Genomic DNA, 17,429 nt, shown 5'->3' with positions numbered 1-17,429 from the left:
GAGGAAGTGAGGCTTTTTAAGAGAGGCTTCTGAGTAAATTACCTACTGCCATTGCTAAGGAGGATAACTACCAGCTTCTTTCACCCATTTCCTTGGAGGAGGTCCATTTGGTAGTCTTTGTGATGGGTGCTGACAAGACCCCAGTTCTAGATGGCTTTCCCCCAACTTTTTTCCAGGAATTCTGAGACATTTTCAGCTTTGATGTCACTAGAGCTGTGAAGGATTTCTTTAGGACTAGTAAATTGTTGAAAAATTTGAATAGCACCTACATTGTTCTCATTCCAAAGTCTCAGGACCCTAAATGCATGATGGATTTTTGGTTTGTAAGCCTCTATAATACTATTTATAAAATCATCTCTAAGGTCTTAGTGAACAAAATTAAACTGCTTCTTTCTAAGTTTATCAACCCCTCTCAAAAAGGCTTTGTCCCAGGTCATTAAATCTTGGATGTGACCATTTCCACTCATGAAATTATCCATTCCATGGACAAGAGCAGAACCCCAGGTATGGATTTTAAACTAGACATCTCAAAAGCTTATGATAAAGTCAACTGGTGTTTCTTGTTTAAAACTCTCTCAAAACTGGGCTTTAATCCAAAAATTGTTGATATGATACGGGAGTGTGTGTCTATGGTTCAGTTTGTTGTCTTGATCAATGGGGTTCCTAGGGGTTACTTCAAAGCTGAAAAAGGTATCAAACAAGGGGACCCCATGTCCCCTTATCTTTTTATTATGATTGCTAAGGTTTTGGGCAGAAATTTCATGGATATGATGGTCAATGGGAGATTACAGGGTGTCAAAGCTACTTCTACTATTCCTCCTTCTGTGATCCAGCAATTTATGGATGACACCTTCCTATTTGGTAAATCCTTTATGATAGAAGATAAACATTGGAATAACCTACTTACTGACTATGCCTCTGCTTCAGGTCAATGTATCAACTATAATAAAAGTAATTTTTTCTTTTTCAACACCCCTATTAACTTACAAACTAAAATTCTTAATATTCTTGGGTGTCATTCTGCCAATTTACCTTGGACTTACCTGGGTCTCCCTCTCACTATCAAAGAGGTTACTCCAGCGTTCTGGAATAATATCCTTGAAAGAATACAGAAGAAACTTACAAGTTGGAAGGGTAAATTCCTTATTAGTGCAAGGAAACTCCAACTCCTTGTTGCTTCCCTCGAGGGTATCCCTATTTATTTCCTCTCCCTGTTCAAAATTTCAGGCGCTATGGGGGAGAAGCTTGAGAAGATTCAAAGATCTTTCCTTTGGACGGGTATGAAAGAAAAGAAATGCCTCTCACTGGTTAATTGGGAAACTATATGCTTGCCTAAGACCATGGGTGGTCTAGGTATCAGAAAGATAAACGCCTTGAACAAGGCCTTAATTGCCAAAGTGGGCTGGAACCTAGCTAAAGGGGAGGCAGATTGGTGTAACGTTATTAGGGATAAGTACCTAAAAAGGGAACAATTTTTCTTCAACTTGAATTTCATTGGAATACCTCATGGATCTGAATTATGAAACAATATTCTCAAGCTTAGACCTATTATCAGAGAGGGACTAAATTGGCAGATTGGAAATGGAAGAAAGATTAGATTTTGGGAGGATACGTGGCTGGAAGATAAACCTCTAGCTGAAACTTGCTTCTGCCAATTAATAAACATCCTAAAGGACCATTTTAATGGTTATATTGTTGACTACATTATACCAGAAAGAGGAAAGTGGAAAAATATCTCGTTGATCTTTATTGATCGACCTAATCTATTGCCTAATGCCCTTGAACTCCAGGACCTTATGCTCACATCGTGGATACCTCTATCTTCCCATGAGGATAAATTAATCTGGAAGGGAACTCAGTCTGGGGATTTCTCGATCAAGTCTTCCTATAGGCAGCTCTTGAGATTCAATGGAGATATGGAATGCTGGAAAAAGATCTGGAACCTGCAACTTATTCCAAAGATTTTTTTTTCTAGTGGACCCTTATGCAGGGAAAAGTATTGACTCAAGATAACTTGAGATAAAGGGGCTTCCAATTACCTAATAGATGTATCCTCTGTAAATCAGAGGAGGAATCTATCAACCATCTTTTTTCCACTGCCCTTTTGGTAGACACTTGTGGACCATTACCCTTGAAAAATGTGGTCTCCAATGGGTGTTCCATGGTAACATACACCAGTTTGTGAATGATTGGTCATCACCTTCCCACCACCCCCTGGTTATACAGATGTGGAATCAGATCCCTCCTCATATATGTTGGAGTATTTGGAAAGAAAGAAATAACAAAATCTTCAGGGATGCTGAAATCTCCTTGGACAATGTTTTAATAGCTGCTTCAAGATGATTATGGAAAATATCTTCATGACTAGATGGAAAAATCCCTTCAACCCCCCTAACCCAGCTGATTGGAGAATTGTTGAACGTTGGAAACTCCCCTCGGAGTTTAAGTTGTTCAATAAGACTAAAAAGATCAACAGAAAAAGGACCAAATGGGAAGCCCCAAGTCCCTCATGGCACAAACTAAACTTTGATGGGGCAGCCCTATATAATAGGCAAGTGGGAGGTGTTGTGATACGAGATCATCAAAGTGGTATTATTGTCGCCTTTACAGGAAGCTTGAGGAATCATACTGTCATATAAGCCAAGGGAATGGCCCTTTTATGGGGAATGAAGTTTTCATCTGCTATAGGTATCAAACAACTTGAAATTGAAAGGGATTCAAAAATAATTGTGGAGGTTGTCAATGGTAGAACTTTGGCGGGTTGGAAAGTGGAAGCGATTTTGAGGGATGCCAGAATGCTTCTAGCTAACTTTGACAATTTCCTTATTCACTACATTTACAAAGAAGGGAATGTGGCTGCCGACTCCATGGATGTTGTCAGCATGCTGCAAGAGGGCTTACGGTGTTGGAGGAGTACTAATCCACTGCCAGTGATCACCAAGGAGATCTTGGAGAAAGAAAAGGCTAAGTTCTAATGATGACTCCCCTCCCTCTGCTTTACCTTTTAATCAATTGTAATCTGATGAGGATCAGAAATTACCAAATTTTGAATTTGAAGTTGAAACCCACCAATTATAGGATGGATATGCCACGTAGCTGTATATAGCCTAGTCATCATTCCCAAAATAATCTAAGGAGATTAAATAATGATTTTATCTACTTGCAGAGTATTGATATCAAGAAAGGCAATATTTTTTTAATCATTCAGACAAATGATATTGGCGGTGATGAAGGCAATAGCTTGTCTTGATTAAGTAACATTGGGTGGATTGATGGTTCACATGAGCAGAATAGATCTTGGGCTTGGGAGAGCTATTCAAACTCAATTTGCAATAATCACAATGATTATTGCACTGTTTTGTTTCTGGACTCTTCTTTGGCTCTTGAGTGGCTCTATATTTTCTTTGCTCTGCTTCTCATTACTACTGCTAAGCTGGAGGAAGTGATTATGGGGGGTGACAGATTGAGACTTGAACTAGATAAAATAGATGATTTCAAAGCTAGGTCGGCGATTTGGTTTGTGTGAATGGAAGGAGGAATTGATAAGTTCATGGAGAGTATGAAAGAAAATGACGACAGACTGTCTAAACAATTTGTGGATTCTTAGGAGGATAGAAGGGTCACTATGGGTGGCATTTCATTTGAAGTGAATGAGGAGGTTATTGCTTAGGTGACGAGCCTTTCCATGGAAGACCGAAAATAGAAAAAGAAGAGCCGTATCTCAAACACCGCTAGTATTGATCAATAATTTTGCAATGGTGAGAACCCTGTGAAGCGGGCTGGTGGATTCAATCGTGAGGAGCTTCTGCCACCATGGGACGAGGTGTGTTGCATCATCATGAAATATTTTACTCTCGAAGGGGGATATGGGGTTTTCTATTACTACCACATTCCTTATCTTAATCATCTTAGGAATAGGGATCTTATTTTTATTTCATTTTATCTATTGCATTCTATGGCTACTAATTTGAGGTATGTCATTGAGGCTAAGAAGAAAAATAAGGATTATTCTATTCTCCATCAAGGAGTTATCCTTCGCCTGTATAATTTCCAACTGGCCCTTTGCCCTCCCCGCATGATTTTGGTCTAAAATGTGCTTGAAAACCAGTCCCTGCCCATGGTCACTGTCAACCCTGAAAAAACCCTACTCTTCTGCTCGAACTTGGCTCCTCCAGCAAGAAAAACAAAAAAGTGTTCCTGCCACTCAAAGGACTCAAAATCCTTCGGGTCTAAGAAAGTGAAAATAAAACAAATTGACTCTGATGTGGAGTTCAGTAATGAAGACAACACTCCCTGTCGCTCTGTGAGACTAGCATCCAAACCCCCTGAAAAAGAGAATCCCTTAAAGGACCCCTCCTCATCCGATGATACAAGGGATACCAACCTTTTTGATAATGCAGCCCTATCTCATTCCACCTCTACCCCTCATACTGATATCTCTACTCATGTCTCTAAGAGCCCTAAACACTATGTGAACCTGAATGTTGAACCCAAGTCTCGGGCCAATTCTTTGTCCCCTGCCCTCAGGTTTGAGAATTTGGTGAATGTGAAGGAAGCTAGCAATATCAAGGAGGAAGCACAGGGCAAGTTGTTGGATTTCAAGAAGAAAGTGGATGCCCTAAACGAGAAAATGAAGGAAATTGTTAGTAGAGTGAATTTCACCGAAAAAAGGTTGCATGAGGTCACCGGGTTCACACTGAAATTCATACATAGCTTTGTGACCACTCTGTGTCTTTTACAGGAAAACACCCAGAAAGGAAAAAAAGAGGAAGAGGACTACAAAGACCTCTTTAAATTTCTCACCAAAGAATGGGCTAGGAGGCTCTTGCCCAAGATGAGTCATGGAAAAAATAAGTAGGGATGATAGCTACTCGGTGGTTTTTTGAGTTTTTGGATGGCCTTGGTGGTCTTACTGTTTATAGTTATGGTTATATTCCTTGCTGGTTAATCTTGGACTTTGTTATCTTTAGCCCTACGTGGCACATTTTATGGTTTACTATGACTCTTTTAAACTATGTTCTGATTAATTAAAAAAGCAGGTTTTCAGGACTTGAAACCTTTAACATAGGTGATTAAAATAAGACACCAAAAAGACCAGTGCTTAAGAACGCATACAAAATGACTAGCAAAAAAGCCAGCAAACCAAAAGGACCGCAAAACAAACAACAACAAAGAAACAAAGAAGGTGTTACATAGTAATTTTCTTCAACAGGTCCTCCGCCTTTATCACCAACTCATCGTAAGTGGCCCTGACAGCTTTAAGGTCTTCTAGATCTGTAAAGCGGAAAAATCAAACCCTAGTCGTTCTCCCCTCCCCAACTCCAAGGAGAGAGAAGGGAGAGTCACTAGGGTTGATGGTTTTCACTTGGGGGAGACTTTACATTCAAAAGAAGGGTTGAAACCCACAAGATCCAATCCCATGCAATGCAAGATGGGATTCTAAATGAGTTTCAAGGGTTAAGACATCAAGGATACCCTCTTTTGTAAAGAAATGTAGATAGAAAGATTGAACTAGGAATGCATGTAAAGTGGGAAATATTCACTTATAAACAGAGATAGGGATATGATATGAAGCTGCGGACCTGGAATTAGCAGTAAAATGTCGAGACGGTGCTGTTCTGCAAATTTGAGCAAAAGTTGACGGGACGATGGCACCCGGCGTGCACACGGTCCTCCGAAAAACCCGCGAAACGAAGGTGGATCTGTTCGTCTCTGCACAAGGATTCCAGATCTTCAATTATAGCCGCGTACCTACAACCTACACATAGAAAAGAGAGGACGATTGGGAGGTTAGGGATGAGGGGTTTGCCTTTAGGTCAAACCCCGGTTTTGGAATTAACCAAGAAATGAGAATGCTGCAAATGTAAATGTTTGTAATGTAAACAAGTACTGATACCTTGTTGTAAGAATGTTTGTATTCTTACATGCGAAGGTGTAATGTATGTAGTATGTAATGTGTTGCAAGTGATCTCCTCTTCAATGGTTGAATCCTTGTCTTGAATGCAACACTTAGCCTTGAATGGAGACTTAGAATGCTCAATTGCTTGAAGGAATGCTTGAATGCTTGAATGTTTTAATATTGCTTTCGCGCCTTGCTCACATATGTCCTCCTCCCTTTTTGAGAGAGGAAATGTAGTTTATATACTTGCCAATTAGGGTTAAAAGACTGATTTTCCCGACCTTAGGCCGACCAGGAAATGTTATTTTCCAATTTGCAAACATAAAGACCCGAGACCCAAAAGAGACCGGGCCCAAAAATAGGGCCAGGGACCAGGGCGCTGGGTGCCATGGTCCCACCTCTAGGGACAGTGGGGTGCAAGGAGGATCAGGCTAGGGTGCTAAGAAATGCAGTTTTTGATGTCATGAACAATTTTTGGGGTCTCCATTCAGGTTCCGTGTTGCATCGCCATCGTGAAGACCCAAATGCAGTCGAAATTGCAAGTGTCGCAATTTTAGGACGCTACATTTAGCCCCCACTTTAGCGGGAGTATAAGCATACGCTCATACTTCCGATAAAGTACAAGGAAACAACATTGAAAAACTTTCACCATGTCAAGGAGGCAAGATACACCAAGCCCCCAGTGGACTAAGGATCTTACGACTTCGATTGACAAAGTAAAAGGAAAGATCACGAGGGAGAACCATGACTATCAGTAGTAAGGTTCCCTCACTATGAGTCATGCAAGAAAGATATCAAAAATTTTCAAGGCAAAGCTAAATTTGTCAATAAATTTTCAAGTATCTTGAAAAGATATGAACGGGATGTATGCCCCCCTCCGTTAAAGCGATCACACACGCCTCACCGGGGGTGATTTCTTTAAGGTAGTGATACATATAAGAAATGAGAAGGGAAAGGAGCACGTTATCACAAGGATTTAGCCCCCAAGTGTGAGATAAGCCCAAGGATAATAGACACAAAACACAAAGCACAAGGTGACTTCGCTTTCCTCGGGGTCAGTATGCTGTATGATAATTCTTGTATATCATATGTATGTATGCATAATTGTTCTTCATTCCCCAATCAAGGAAGGTCACCTAGAAGAAGGGAACACATGTGTCTTTTGAGTCAACATGAGAGAGATCGAGAGATCTCAATGCTTTGCATCGTCCTCAAGTAGACAACACTAAGGACAACAAATAGAAGAATGAGAATAACACATAGAAGAAGTAACAAAAGAGAGGGGGAGAGAATCTGCTATGCTAATGAAACTAGTCTAGCACGTCATCTACCCCCCGAACTTGCTGATCAGTATTTCGAGAAGGTAGGAAACATGCTAAAGGAGGAACATCCAACACAGCAGATGGAGCTATCACAAGATCCAAACAAGGGCTATGTTCATATCCCAAGCCACGGTGTTCTTGTCTAGGAGCTAGGATAAGTGCTTTAGAAAATGCGTTAGATAAATGGTTATCAACATCAACATATTCATATTCACTATCAGAATGAACAGGAATAACATTTTCATCATGAATAACATCTTCATCTATATCATCATCAAGATTTATAAAAATGGGATCTTTAACTCGCACAGGATCAAGACCATCATACATCTTATGTTTAGGAGATTTCGGCTCAATCGTCGGCTGAGGAGAAAATGAAAGAATACTGGCTGAAGGTGTTTTGGGGGATTGCAAAGTTTGAGAAGCAGCTGCCTGAGCTCTAAGACGACGCTTTCCTCGGCGTTCACGTGCAGAACAATTTCGTCTAGTCTTAGTAGGAAGTTGAGAAGATTGAGGAGGAGGAATGTTCTCATCCTTATCACTTGGGTGTTTAGGTTGTGGTCTCTTAGGTTGAACAATAGGAGAAGAGGAAAGTCTCTTCTCTCCATAAGAGGAAGGAGGAGGAACTGCTCCATACAAAGGAGGAATATTTGGTTTAGGAAGGAGACCAAGCCCATCATGACGAGGAGGTATAGGTCTACTTTTAGGAAGTTTATTAGATATAGGCATAGTCACATCCATAGGAATGGGTTGGGAATCTTCTTGAGGAAAGACATTAGTTTTATCTTTCAAAGGAAGAACTTCCTTCTCAAGAACGATAGGAATGTCAAGTTTGGGTGTTCTAGGTTCACTTAGAGATAGGATCATATCTTTTTTCCACTTTTGATAAGATTTAAAAAGATGATCACTTCGCGAAGGAAGAGATTGGAATTGTTTAGGCCAAAAGTAATCAATAGGAACGCTAGAAGTTCTTTCAGCTGGTTTAAAGAGACTATGATTGACAGTAACAACTTCACCATTGTGGGGAAATTTCAAACACTTGTGAATAGGAGAAGCAATAGCTTTCATGGAAGATAGCCAAGGATAACCTAGCTTCACACAAAATTGTTCAGATGATGGAATAATAGCAAAGTCCACATCAAGGGATTTGTTATGGACCTCAACAGGTAATGTAATAGAACCAATTGCAGGAGAAGAAAATACATCAAATAGTTTCACAACCACATTTGTTTCGTCATAGATCACTTGATTCAATTGCAAAGTAAAAAGAAATTATTCAGTAATGACATTAACCATGCAAGAAGGATCAATAAGCACCCCACGGCAAGGTGTATTCTTGACTTTTGCAACTATATATAAAGGACCATCAGGAGCCCTGATAGTTTCATTGGAATCAAATGTGATGGAAGGTTCTTTAAGGATTTTTTGTTGCTCCACAAAGTTAATCACATTAGGAGTCATAGACACAAGATCATCAGGTGAGACAGAGGAATCAGTAGTATCAATCGCATTAGAGGTATGAGAAGGCAATGGATCCGTAAAAATCTGAAGATTTTGGTTAGGAGGAGCTACAGATGTGTTGCCTTTATCATTCACACTAGAAACAGAGATAGTGTTATTATCAATCAAATCTTGAATTTTACCCTTTGAAGCAAAACATTTTTCAGTATCATGCACAGGATGACGATGAAATTGACAAAAAGATTTGTTATCAAAATAGGGTGAATTAATCTTTGCAGGATCTATTTGCCTTATAGGAGGGAGAGTAAGCACATTTTGTTCCAATAACTTATTCATAATACTATGCAATGATTCATTCAAAGGAGTAAACTTTCTTTCTTTCCTGAAAAACTTAGAAATAGGAGGCACACCTGATGCTGCATTCACATTGTTGTTGATGATGTTTTCATTGAATTTAATTGACTCTCTGTTTGGTTTAAACTTCCCAAATGGTTGTTGACTACTATCACCCTTATCACTCGGAGCCATAGGATTTGCTTGTTCCATTTGGCTCACAGTCAGTTGATAATTGTGAAGAGTTGCGCACAACTGTTGGAAAGAAGTAAACTCAGAAAACAGGAGTTTTTCTCTAATATCTTTTTGTAAATTAGAAATAAAGATTCTTTGAATATCATTGTCAGGCACTGGAAAGGAAATTTGAGCATACAAATGTTTATATCTACCAATGAAATCAGTCACTTTTTCTTTAACACCTTGTTTGCAATGCATTAAATCAATCAAAGTAACTTTAGGACTTATATTGTTTTGAAATTGTTGAATGAAAGCATTTGCAAGTTGTTTGAAAGAAGTAATAGAATAGGAAGGCAATGAGCAATACCATTGTAGGGCTTTATCTCTTAATGTTCTAGTAAACAGTTTTGCAAGCAACCTTTGGTCATAAGCAAAATCAGTACATATTGTTTGAAAGGTCTTAACATGTGTTAGAGGATCACCCTTACCATTATAAAGCTCCAAATGCGTAATTTCAACATGTTTAGGGGGAATAGCTCGAACAATGTCAAGAGAAAGTGGGCTCGCAACATCAAATGTGGGCACACTAGTCTTAGATTGATTCATAGAGGCAATTTGTTGCTGCAAAGAAGAGACAGTTTGTGCAAGATTGTTAATGGTCGCTTCAGTCGAAGAGTTCATATTAGACGTGTTAGATTGTGATGGAGGTGTTATGTTATTGAAAGAAGGTAGAGAGTAAGGTGGTGGGACACTATGATAGTTAGTCATAGGAGATGATTGGACAGGAGGAACACTACAAGGAGGAATGGAATGGTTAAATGAATTGCCCCCTTGCGTCATGTTCATTTGTGGAGATATGAGAGGAACACTCACTGAAGGAATGAATGAAGAAGTTGGATTGAATGAAGGAAGAGGGTTGATTGAAGAAGAGGGATTGCCCCCATGACTGGTGATCATAGGCGGAATGTCTTGTGTTGAAGTAGTCATTATGTTTGATGTAAAAGTAGGTACACTAGCAATAGGAGTTGTCAAAGGAATAGAATGATTAACTTGAGTAGGAGGTTGTGTGTAACCTAAGGTTTCGGCACAACTCTTCATAGGCATCACATTTGAATCCACAATGTGTGCAATACCACGCAAAATATCAATTCCATTCTTATCACTTTGAACCATACATTTTAGACCCTCAATTAATGAAAGAGCTTCGCTATCAGGGTATTCTTGAGACATCCATTGTCGAAAATCATCAAATTGGTTATCCAATTTTGAAAGTTGTTCTACAGAAACCTCATGGAGAGCTTCTTCATCATTAAGAGGATTAGAGTAATTACCCATGTCCTCGTTAAAAAGGCCATTCAAATTAGGTTCCATCTCCTCGGTAATTACACCTTGGAAAGACTTAATTCTAAGGCTTCGTCTAACGGGAATAGTGTAAGTAGGGCTTATTGTTGTAAAACTCATGCACTAAAGAGAGAGAGAAGATTTTGAATTTTAGAGGTAGCAAATTTCAATAAAATCAGCCAATCTCCTAGATTTAAGCTGTTAAATGCAATCAGGACAATCTCCCGAAATTTCGGAAAAAATGTCCGGGATCGTGGCGCTCGGAGTGCACACGGTCCTCGCAACTTTTTTCGAAATTTTCAGGGATGAAAGTAATGATGATTTTAAAGATAATCTGAAAAAATTGAGTGATTTTACGATCTGCAGGTAGGCCAAAATAAAGTTGCAATCTCAAAATTGAACCCTACCAAGATTGTTGAAAACTGTAAAATTTTGAATTTTGAAAAAGAGAGGGAAACTGAAATTTTGAATTTTATGATTTTAGAGGGAATGCTAAAAGCAATGCAAGTTTTGAAATTTAAAAATTGACTCGATTTCATGCAAAATTCAAATTTGAAAGTGGAAATCAAAGTTGTTGTAATTAAACACTTAATTTCAAAAGTCACAAACTACAAAAATTTGAATAAAGCACTGAAATTTTGAATGAATGCCAACACACTTTTCAGATTTAGGACTGTAAGAAACACAATTTTGATATGAATTTCAATTTCAACAATTTTTGAATGATTAGAAGCCTTAATCCAAGCAATCGCTAGACCAACTTTGACTTTAATTTTGAAAGTGTTAAAATTGATAAAATCAGCCAAAATTCTGGATTTTAGCAGAAAAATATAGTAAGATCTAGCTCCCGAAATTTCGGAAAAAATGTCGGGGACGATGGCGCTCGGGGTGCACACAGTCCTCGCAACTTTTTTCCAAATTTTCAAGGATGAAATATATTGTGATTTTGTTGCGGAATCCAAAATTACAGCCGATTTGGAAGTGTTTTGATTAGTGAAATTATCAGTCAAAGGTTGAATCAAGAGGGTTCTAAAAATTAGGGTTTTGACACTTAACCACTTAATTTTCAGAATTAAAGCACAAATATGAATTAACAATTTGCAATAGAAGGGTAGATCTGAAACAAGCATTAACAATTAAACATTTCACAAGTTTAATTACTTAAAAGAAAATTTTAGGGTTTTTATGCAATTAGCCTCTAAAATTTGCAAAAGATCAAACATGGAAATGTAATTAAGGAAGCAAATTTTTCAGATCTAACCATGAATAATCAGAATGAGGATGTTCACGTCGGGTTCACCAAAATGTAAAGCGGAAAAATCGAACCCTAGTCGTTCTCCCCTCCCCAACTCTGAGGAGAAAGAAGGGAGAGTCACTAGGGTTGATGGTTTTCACTTGGGGGAGACTTTACATTCAAAAGAAGGGTTGAAACCCACAAGATCCAATCCCATGCAATGCAAGATGGGATTCTAAATGAGTTTCAAGGGTTAAGACATCAAGGATACCCTCTTTTGTAAAGAAATGTAGATAGAAAGATTGAACTAGGAATGCATGTAAAGTGGGAAATATTCACTTATAAACAGAGATAGGGATATGATATGAAGCTGCGGACCTGGAATTAGCAGTAAAATGTTGAGACGGTGTTGTTCTGCAAATTTGAGCGAAAGTTGATGGGACGATGGCACCCGACGTGCACACGGTCCTCCGAAAAACCTGCGAAACGAAGGTGGATCTGTTCGTCTCTGCACAAGGATTCCAGATCTTCAATTACAGCCGCATACCTGAAACCTACACACAGAAAAGAGAGGATGATTGGGGGGTTAGGGATGAGGGGTTTGCCTTTAGGTCAAACCCCGGTTTTGGAATTAACCAAGAAATGAGAATGCTGCAAATGTAAATGTTTGTAATGTAAACAAGTACTAATACCTTGTTGTAAGAATGTTTGTATTCTTACATGCAAAGGTGTAATATATGTAGTATGTAATGTGTTGCAAGTGATCTCCTCTTCAATGGTTGAATCCTTGTCTTGAATGCAATACTTAGCCTTGAATGGAGACTTAGAATGCTCAATTGCTTGAAGGAATGCTTGAATGCTTGAATGTTTTAATATTGCTTTCGCGCCTTGCTCACATATGTCCTCCTCCCTTTTTGAGAGAGGAAATGTAGTTTATATACTTGCCAATTAGGGTTAAAAGACTGATTTTCCCGACCTTAGGCCGACCAGGAAATGTTATTTTCCAATTTGCAAACATAAAGACCCGAGACCCAAAAGAGACCGGGCCCAAAAATAGGGCCAGGGACCAGGGCGCTGGGCGCAATGGTCCTGGGGGACCAGGGCGCTGGGCACCCTAGTCCTGAAGGACCAGGGCACTGGGCGCCATGGTCCCACCTCCAGGGACAGCGGGGTACAAGGAGGATCAGGCCAGGGTGCTGAGAAATGCAGTTTTTGATGTCATGAACAAGTTTCGAGGTCTCCATTCAGGTTCTGTGTTGTATCGCCATCGTGAAGACCCAAATGCAGTCGAAATTGCAAGTGTCACAATTTTAGGACGCTACAAGATCCTTGTTAGGTTTATTTTCCTTCTTTTTACCTTTGGTACGGGTTCTGGGACCTTAAACTTCCCCTGTTCCTTCAGTTTCTAGGTCAATATCCAGGATTTCCTTTTCTTCATCTAGTTTGTTGATGAGAGTGTTGTTGTTGTTAGCTAAAATTTGCAGGATGCTTAGGCTTTGTTCAACAATGCTCTTCAGACACTCCTCAATTTTTCTGACTTTGCTAACAATATCTGAGAGAGTTTAGTCATTAGTGTCAGCAAGATTTTTCCTTTCCAGCAAATCCTTCTCTATTTTTTCAAACCTGGGGTTGATGGCATCTCTAATGTTTTCGGTTTTAGCAATGGTTCTTTTCAGGTCCTCTATGTAGTTGGCCATGGTCTTCCCTTCCTTAGTATTGATGGTTTCCAAGATCAAGATTCTGTTGCAGATTTTTTTGTTTTCATCCACAGCTTTCTTGTAACCATTAATAAGCCACTCCATAGTTTCCATAAAACCTTGCATACCCTCGGGGGGAGGGTTAGAGGGGGGGTCAGCTTTTCCAGGGGTTGCCTGTTCCTCTTTAGGGGTGTGTCGGGTGGTAGTTGTGTCTACAACCCTAAGAGCCTCTTCCATGGTCTCCTTTTCCAGATTCTGATCAGCGTTCAGGGCCCTTACCTACTTGTGGACTTCCAGTTCCTTAACAATCTCCTCTTTATTCTTGTTCTTTTTTCTGGTTTGGGTGTGAGCTTTTGTCTTCTTCTTCAGCAGCCCTTGAGGGTTCTCCTCCTCAGAGTCATTCGAGACCTCCTCTTCTGAAGAAATGCTAATCTGGGATCTACCTTTAGGCTTTTTGCCCTTAGAGGATGAAGGTCTAGTTTTGATGTATTTCCTCTTCTTTCCACTTTCATAATCTGAGACATCCATGATGTCCTCAGTATCAGTCGAAGGGTCACTGTTAGACTCCTCTTCCTCTGAGAAGGCAGGGTTAGACCCCTCATCCTCAGAATCCATAGAGGGTTGCATCCGAACAATTTGGTTGGCCTTGAGATGGTCATAAATTAGGACCATTAGGCCTTGATGCATGGTAGTATCACCCAATGGGTTCTCTTTGTAGGCCTTAATGGTAGCATTCATCAAATAGAACAGAAAATAAGGGAAGTTAACCTTTTCATTGTGCCTAAAGTGATTCTGCAGAACAAAGTGATAACCATAAACTTTTGTGAACCTACCATCTAAAGTGATATAACACATTAAAACAAAGAGGACCTCTCGCCAGGGTTTGGCAAAATCCCTAGGCAGGTAGTAAGTTTTGCTCAACTTTACCAGTCATTTTTTCTCCTTCTCGGTATCCAGGTATCTTTCAATAGATTCCTTACTAACTTTCCTATCTCTGTAGAAGTTGCACCCTTCTCTTGTGAGGCCCGTGGCTTGAGCAATTAAATCTTCATCAATTTCAACCGTTTGGTCTCCCATTTTCAGCATACCCTTTCTCCAGTTTTTACAGAAGAAATTGGTGACCATGCCATCATGTCCGTGGAGTCTCTCCATGAATTTCGAGAAACCACCCTTCTACAAAATACCCCAAACCTCCTCCTTCTATTTCCATTCTTTGCAGCTACTTGGTTCGTATCGCCTCCTATTACCACCCATATTGTCATTGTTCAAAGCCAAATTTTGAAACTTGCAAAGCAAATTAGCCAGAGAGCTTTTTGGAACTATCAAAGTTACCAAGAAAGCATGGGAACTAATGGCATTGGTATTATAATGAATGAGTCTATCATTATTATAATGACTCGAAGTACTCCAATTAGTCCTTTTCATAATTATTTTGTCCATCAAGAATCTTTGGAGTGCTTCTATATCGATCATTACAAATGATTTGCCTGACATTTCTGGGGAGTCCTTGTTCTCCCGTCCACATAATAATTTCCTCTTTGTTAACCGCCGCATTGGCAGCCTAGTCGGCAGATCCATTGGCCTCTCGGTAAATGTGGGAAATGTAGCTTTTTAAAAAAAATGCTAATAAGGTCTATAGCAGAGATGATTATATTGTAGATCAACCTTGATGGTTTTGAGATCCCCTTAAGACAATTTATAATATTGTTTGAGTCCCCTTCAATCCATAGGTAGGGACAATTCCATTTTTTAGCTAGGAGGATACCTTGGAGAGCTACCATTGCTTCAGCTTTATGGTTAGTTTGGGTTCCAATAGGGACAACAACCATTTCCTTGCAAGTTCCTTTGTCATCTCTTAGAACAGCTCCACAACCTGAAGGACTTGGGTTACCTTTGGCAGTACTGTCAAAATTAACTTTGAACCAACCATAAGGGGGGGTTTGCCATTTAGCTTCTAGCCTTTTATTATGGTTGGGGTTAGGACTGTCGGTAATCTTCATATTCCACGCACTTAAGATGTTTGATTCTAGAGAGTTGTTCGAGAAACAAGGACCCTCAATGATCCCTATATTTTCCTGAATCGCCCATTGAATTTTCTGGAACACAATATCCTAATTGAGGGAGACATCTCTGAAGATTCGATTATTTCTTTCTTTCCATAGTCCCCACAGGATGTGAGGAAGAGAAAGCTGCCACAAAGATCTCAAAAAGGAGTTAGTCCATTTTATATTCCAAGAGGAAAATAGATCACTGATGGTATTAGGAAACACCCAGACAATACTAAAACTTTTAAGAAATCTTTCCCAGACTAAGGCTGAGAAGGAGAAGTGGATGGCAAGGTGGTCCACGGACTCTTCTTCCTAAAGGCACAGAGCACATCTATTAGGGAAAGAAAAGCCTCTTCTTTTTAGGTTGTCAAGGGTCAAGATTTTATTATGGAGGATGGTCCAGAAGAAGAAATTGATTTTGGGGGTAAGGCCTTTAATCCAGGCTTTAGACCAATAAGGATTACCTGAAGGAGTGGGGGACAGGACACAATACATAGAGGAAACAGTTAAGGTACCTTTGGGATCATGTTTCCAAATCAAGGAGTCTACCTCTTTGTTCAACCAAACCGCAAACAGATGGATCTTGAGCTTAGAAAGGCTTGGATGGATGCTTTCAATATTCTGCCATTTGTTACTAGCCCAATACTCAGCAACTAAGGAGCCAAATGTTCTTATACAAGAGGGAGCATGGGGGGGCCATTCATTGATTTCTATCAAAGGTTTATCAAAAAGCCAAGGATCCTCCTAGAATTTAACTTTCCTACCATTTCCAACTTTCCAGATCACTCATTTGGCTAAACTTTCTTTGCATTTAGAGGCATGATTCCATATGTGGGATCCATTAATGCTAAGATATGAATTGATAAAAGAAGAAAGAGAGGAGGACTGAAGAGAGTACTTACTTCGCCAAATTTTACACCATTCGGTATCTAAATGAAACATTCTCCAGACTTGTTTGGACAAGAGAGCTTCATTTAAGGTTCGAATTATCCTCAGGCCCAGACCTCCTTGGCTCTTCGGTCTGCAGACTTGGTCCTAAGCCACCAAAGACATTCTTTTCTTGTCCTCAACCCCAGACCAAAGGAATCTTCTTTGAATTTTCTCGATTGCATCAGCATACTTAACTGGAATTCTGAAAAGACTAAGAGCATAAATCGGAATACTTTTAAGAGAAGCTTTAAGAAGTTGGAGGTTTCCAGCCTGACTTAGGAGGGATCCTTTCCAGCCAGCTAACTTTTTATGGAATTTGTCCACTAGAGAACTCCAGAAGGATTCAGGTGGTGCAGTGCCCATGGGGAGACCAAGGTAGGTAGCAGGAAGATCAACAATCCTACACTCCAAGATTCTATTGATTCTTTGTTGTCTTCTCTCAGGGGAATTGATGAAAAAAACTTCACTTTTTGTCCAGTTGATTAGCTGACCAGAAGCAGAGGCAAACTTACAAAGAGTACTCTTCAAAATTTTGGCTTCAGAGATACTAGATTCCCCCATGATAATAGTATCATCGACAAATTATTGATGAGAACAAACAAGATCTGCTGAGGAGGGGTGGAGACCTTTAAAGAAGCCTTGCAAAACCATATTTTCCATAGTCCTTCCAAAACATTCTACCATAATAATGAAGAGGATGGGGGAAATGGGATCCCCTTGCCTTAGACCTCTAGAAGCTTGGAAGAAGGGAGAAGGGGAACCATTGACAAGGACAACAAAAGAGGCAGAGGTGATAAGTTGGGTGATGAGATCCAAAACTCTAGAGGAGAAACCAAAAGACATGAGAACCTTCATAAGAAAAGACCAGCCAACCCTATCATAGGCTTTGGAGAGATCAAGCTTGAGGATGAGACCCTACTTCTTTGATTTAACAAGAGAGTGGATGTTCTCATGGACAATTATAATAGAGTCAAGAATTTGACGTCC

The sequence above is a fragment of the Cryptomeria japonica genome, chromosome 5 (genome assembly GCF_030272615.1).
Source record: "Cryptomeria japonica chromosome 5, Sugi_1.0, whole genome shotgun sequence".
NCBI lineage: Eukaryota > Viridiplantae > Streptophyta > Pinopsida > Cupressales > Cupressaceae > Cryptomeria > Cryptomeria japonica.
This window is presented reverse-complemented; position numbering follows the sequence as displayed.